General features: G+C 54.0%; 1 protein-coding gene across 4 annotated transcripts in view; it reads left to right on the plus strand.

Moving 5' to 3' along the window:
- Positions 1-6000, plus strand: part of ZMIZ1 (zinc finger MIZ-type containing 1) — a 245263-nt gene that overhangs the window by 51253 nt on the left and 188010 nt on the right. For all 4 annotated transcript variants that reach the window (XM_023204839.3, XM_023204838.3, XM_023204836.3 and 1 more), the window contains exon 2: positions 1121-1230. The gene's annotated coding sequence lies outside the window, so the exon portion shown is untranslated. The remainder of the gene's footprint in view (positions 1-1120; positions 1231-6000) is intronic.

The following is a 6000-nucleotide window of genomic DNA, read 5'->3' on the forward strand; positions in this document are numbered from 1 at the left end:
GGGGCTTCCCGTGATGTCCCCTTTGCCCGCCCTGAGCCTCAGGCCCCCAGGTCGGGGGAAGTGGAGCCCTGAGGCTGATCCCTCTTTTCTGAGCGAGAGCTTTCCTGCAGCACTTTTTCCACCCCAGAGGCCTCCCACTGCCTTCTCCTTTTCCCAGAAGCTGCCTTTCATGGTTGACCTGACCCTCAACAGTCAGGGAAGCCAGGGGTCTGTACATGCAGTAGCTGGGGGGAAGACAGCCACACTGCTTCCATCCCTGAGGAGGTTTAGACTTCACTCCAGCCTTGCCTTTCGCCATGTGAGGAACCCTTTCCCTCTCAGGGCCTCAGTTTCCTCATTTGTAAAATGACAGAGAAAAGTATCAACTTCATCAAGTCTCTTTCTTCTCATCAACCTGACCCCATATTCTAGAATTGAACAGAGGAAGGGATGCAGGGAGGCCTCCTGCCTTCAGTCGTCCCATGTTGTTCTGTTGGTTCACTGCACACCTTCACGGCACCACCATTCCTTCATCAAGGATTCTCTGTGGTCTTTGTTAACCAGTTCAGAGGACAGAGAGAAAGTAGACCTCACTCCAATGTCCAGGAGCTGGGCCTGGAGCAGGAGAGTGTCCTGTGGGAAGTGGGAGGAGGCAGGGTTGGCCAGGTGCACAGCCCACTGGAAACGAACAAGCAAGGAGGGGCAGGTGGGAGAGGGCTCCACGGAAGCACTTGAGCAGAGTCTTGAAGGCCAGGGGCCCTTGAAAGACAGAGAAGCGGGGAGAAGGGCTCTGATCGGGGTACCCAGCGTGTGCCAAGGCCAGAGCCAGGGACTCTGGGAGGCTGGGCTGACTGGAGCCCAGTGGTGGGCGGGGCAGGTTTGGCTGCTGCTGTGGTCGGTGGCTTTCAGGGCTGCAGGGCTGCTCGGCCAAAGCTAGGGCTTCGAATGTGACATTCAGGAGCTGCGACCTTTATTTGGCAGTGGCAGGGCGGTATCCATTGTCTAGGGTAGCTCCACGTTGGTGGGCCAGTTCCATCTTCCAGGAGATAGCAGTAAGGACCTAGAGGTCCGTGACGTGGGTGAGGGGCTGCCCGCAGGGTCAGAGCTTGGAGCTCAATGTCCCCTTTCTTGTCTCCCACAGGACTCACGGCAGCTTTATTCTGATTTCGTACTGCTGCTGGGGCTGCTGCCTCGTCCTCCAGACGCTCTCAGCAGACTTGAGTCCTGGTCCTTCGGCGGAGGCCTGAGCAGGTGAGTAGATGGGCTGGCCCTCTGGTGCTATGCACCTGCTGATGTGGGGCAGTCAGGGAGTATGGGCCACCCAGAGTGAATGGTGCTGTTTCAGGGGTCCAGAGGGCTGGGGAGGGGTGGGGCTTCTTTCTCAGTCTTTATTTGTTCCCTGGCCTTTTCCTCTCAAAGGAAGCCACACAGAGGAGGGTGGTGAGTGTCCTGACCTGGGACCTAGACATTGGATTTTATTCTACAGCCAACTCTCAGTGTAGCCTTGGGTAGCCCTTTCCTTCTAGAGGGCCTCAGCTTTCTACTCTAGTCTATGGAAATAACAGTAATGATATTCTCTAACCCAAAAAGCACTTAACTGTATTCTGGGTACTGTGTGTAGAGTTGTTACTTCTTTCAGCATCACAGCAGCATTATGAGGGCATGCTGTAATCACCAGCGTTGTACATGTGAGAAAACTGAACCTCACTCAAGAAGTTAACTTGCCCCAGGCGGCACACCTAGCTGAGCCTAGGGTTCAAGTCCAGGTCTGTGTGGCTCCAGTGTGCCAGGCACTGCCCCCCTGGCCTACTCTGCCTCTGGCCTTGCTCCTAGCTTCTTGGGGGTGGGGATCAGGGCAATTATGGGTGTCTTCAGAAGTGCCGGATCCTGTCCCAACTTAAGAAAAAGGGAGGGGGGCTCTTACCAGGTGACAGGCTCCTGGTGGGTCTGCAGTCATGACATCACATGTGATGTGATGCAGCAGGGACCAGGCCTGGCCTCCAGGTACCTCTGAGGTGGCAGCCAGGGTCCCCTCTAGAGGAGGGGTGTGTAGGCTGGATGAAGCTTTCTTTCCCTCTGCACCTCACGTTCGTTTTCCTAAGCTTGTATGAAACACTTAACTGTGTGCCAACTCCTGGATTAGGCACCCACTGCAGTGCAAGGGAAAGGGGCCTGTCCCAGTCTCTGCTCCGTGGAGAAACAGAAAGATCCCGATGATGTGGCAAGCCCCGTAACAGTGGCGTGGAGAGGGTTCAGAGGCTGGGGGGAGAATTCTGGGGAAGTGACCCCAAGTGAGTTACAGTATGGGGAGATAGAAGCAGTAGATGGAGCAGAACCTGGCAGGATGTGCATGCACATACAGACATGAATGGTGGTGAGTGCACAGATAATACAGACGTGCAAATGCGCACTTCCTCACAAACGTGTACGTAGACGTCACTTTTGCATACCACGTGAGTGCACACAGATAACACTTGCATGCACTTGCATGCTCCCATACACATTCACAAACTCCTGTTGGAACTACACACATACACGGGCACAAACTCTCACAAACACACAGCATTTTCCACACACGGAGCTGCATATCCATGCACGCACAATGCAGGGTGCGTTCCAACAAGAAGAGGCAATTCAGAGGTCGATGGCTCTGCACCAGCAAAAGCTTCCAGCAGCTCCTGGGAGGCTCTGGGCAGCCTGGGCCGAGGCTGAGCTGGAGCTCTGTTTGTGTGTATGTTGGGGAGGGTGTTGGGGCTTGAGGGCCAGCCATGCGACCGACCAGGGACAAGCCCTTGCCCTCTCTGAGCCTCATTCCCCATCTAGAAACAGGAATCATCCCCGTCCACCTCCTATACGGTGGCTGCAAGGACGAGAGGCTGCTGTGTAGATTGTGGAGAGCAATTTTGGGCACTCTGCAGGGCTTCAACAAATTGAAGCTAGTAGTCTCATGAGAAGAAAACAGGTTACGGGCAGAGTGGGGATGCTGGGGCTGTTCCTCTCCAGGCTTCTCATCCCCTGGGGCCTTGGTACTCTCTGAATCATGGGCACGACAGTCCACCCTGCCTGCCTCCCCCAAGGTAGTGGGGGTCTGTGTCATCCCTGCTCCCGCTTTCCCACCTGCACTTCCCTGTTGACTGCTGAGGAGTTGGGAGCCTGCAGTGCCCAGCTTTGGTACAGCAACCACATTTGGCTCCCTGCCAGAAGACTGGCACATTGCCTCCGTGAGTTCTCTAAATCCCCTTGAGAAGCCTGAGAAGAAGGTCTTACTGAGCAATTTCCAGATGAGGAAATCGAGGCACAATAAATGTAGGCGAGGTTCTTAGGGACACCTGCTCATACGTGTTGGAGCTGGGCTTCAGATCCAGGTCATCAGATGTGAACATTTATGCTCTTTTCTCCCATGATCTCCCTTCAGGGATAGGTCATTTATTGCCCACTTTGCAAATGAGGAAACTGAGGCTCAGAGAGGGCAGGCCACTCAGTCAGGTAGTAGCACAGCCAGGATTGGGTGCTTATTAACCACACTGTACCCTCCTCAATTCAACAGTCCTTTTCCTTTCCCTCCCTCCTTCCCAGAGAGCCCCTCCATGTTAGAGGGGGTTCCCAAGGAGGCTTCTGGGATTATCTGGGCTTTATTTCTGACCTAGTATTTGCAGGCATACCTGCCATTTTCTTGCAAGTAGAAAGATAGGCTGTTTTCTGGGGTCTGCTTTCTAGCATGAACTAGTAACTTCCTCTCTACGACTCCTTTGTAAAGCATCCTTAGGATTGTCCTCTGGAAACTTGACCAGCAGAAAGCTCTGGGGGTACCCAAGAGGCCTGGAGGAGTCCTAGGCTTTTGGAGAGGTAGCCACTGTTTGCATACCCATTGGGAGGCTCTGTGACCTGCTAAAGGGTCAGAGTGTGGGACCATAGCACAGGGAGCCAGGGATCTGCCTGGCATAGGTGGTAGGTTCCCCTACGGAAGAAAATCGGAAAGGATCCCCAGGAGGTGACATTTAAGCTGGGCCTTGGAAAGAGGAGAAATTTGCTAGGTTGATGTCGAAGGCCAAGGAAGACCCAGCAGAAGGCTCCACTCCACCAGAGTCCCAGAAAAGTGAGAGTTCATTCATGGCCCTTTGCACCTGCACCCAACAATACCAATCAGTTTCCTAGAATCAGGGCTAGCTAATAATTTAGCTGTGGTCCAATGCTAAATGAAAATGCAGAGCCCTTTGTTCATGAATTATAAAGGATTTCAAGATGCTGACAGCAAAGTAGGGTCCTTCTAAGCTTGCAGCCCTGTGTGACGGCCTATGAAGCCAACCCTGCTTGAGTAAGTGTAGCAATTGTGGGGTTTAGCACCAAGAACTGAGTTCGAGTGCAGGCACCACCAGTTACTTACCAGCCTGACGACCTTGGGCAAGTCCTCCTCATCTCCATAAACCGCATTTGCCAATGAGCGATGGTACCCTCCTGCCTGCAGAGGAGGGTCAGTGGTGCCAGCATCTAGCTTATCCCAAGCAGTCCAGGACAGAAGCTTCGGCCAGGGTGGAATGGCAACCCTTTCCATCAGGTAGTGGTATTCAAGGCTCTCCTGACCCGCCCCTGGTATTCAAGGCTCTCCTGACCCACCCCATTTACCTTCCAGCGCTGCCCCTGCCTTCCTTGGTGGCCTGGTTTTTTGTGCTTTTCCAAATCCACCAGGCTGGGCAGTGGAGGGTATAGGGAGTCTACTCTGTTTTATTTGCAGAGCCTTCTGTCTGGACTGCCCCTTGCCTACCCATCCATCTCTCCTTGGCAGACTCACTCCTGCAGGTTAGATGTCATGGAGACTTCTTTGACCCCCAGCTCCTTCCTTCCAGCCTTTGCTCTGTGATACCTTCAGTAGCTACCATGACCTCTTGCACTATAGAGTTCTCTAGAGTGTGCAAAGCCCTTTCACACCCATCACACCCTTGAGAACTCTTGAAAGGCCCTCTTCCCATTTGCTAGATAGGAAAACAGAGGCTCAGAGGTACAACCACCCTAAGTTCCTAGGCTGAGGTCAGACCCACATTGGGCAGGGGTGTAGACAGTGGCAGCAGAGAGTGGTACCTAGGCTCCACCCTCGGCCGCCTCATCTTGCAGCATTTGGGAAGACTGGCTTTTCCTTTTTGGTAGAAAGCTCCAGCCCCTGGCCTAGGAGAGGTGTGTGGGTTGCTGAAGAGGGCCTGGTAGAGCACAGAGGTCCAGCCAGCTAGAGTAGACACGCGCCCAGCCCTGCTTTTCCCCACAAGTGATGTAGCCCAGTTCACATTGCTCAGCAGGCTAGAGCCGGGTGTACATGGCTCCAAAGTCTGGGGCAGAGGTGAGAAGGCCTTAGCTGGCCTGGGCTGCAACTGCGGGCAAAGGCTGGCCGGATGAGAGGGGTGTCGCGTCAGGGGCATGACAAACTGTTCCATATGGCTGGCACTTCATGAAAGACACTCAGAACACTCTCGGTGGATGAGTGTGGAGGATGCTGGCGGATTGCGGCAGTAGACTGGGCTGAGGCGTGGAGGTTTTCCAGTTCTGCTACCCCTTTCTTTGTGGCTTCTCATTAGTGACTTTGCCTCTCTGTGCCCCATTTACTCATCTATAAAATGGGGAGAATCTCTCTCTAGTTGTGAGGGATTCAATGGCAACTCACAAAGGAGCTGCCACTGCCCTACAGCTTCTTTTGGCTCCCCACTCCCTGCAAGTTCATGGCTAGCATTCAAGGCCCTCAGGGGCTGCCTCAGCTATGGCTGAATCAATCTTCGTCCCCAGCTGGACTGTCCTGACCCATGCCACCAAGTTGTGCAGAGACCCCAGGAAGACCCTACTCTTCCACTCTATAGGAACCCCATTCCCCTTCCCCCTCCACCAGGCAGTCTTCCCTGGCTGCCTCCTACAGCATGAGGAAAGAGCTGCACCTACCTAGCAACCCTGCACTGGAGACTGTGACCTCTACTCAGACCTCCGTACCTGGGGCTGTGTTCTCCCAGCTCAACTGCAGATTCACTGTTGGATACCAGGGTC

The sequence above is a fragment of the Piliocolobus tephrosceles genome, chromosome 9, assembly GCF_002776525.5.
Source record: "Piliocolobus tephrosceles isolate RC106 chromosome 9, ASM277652v3, whole genome shotgun sequence".
Taxonomy (NCBI): Eukaryota; Metazoa; Chordata; class Mammalia; order Primates; family Cercopithecidae; genus Piliocolobus; species Piliocolobus tephrosceles.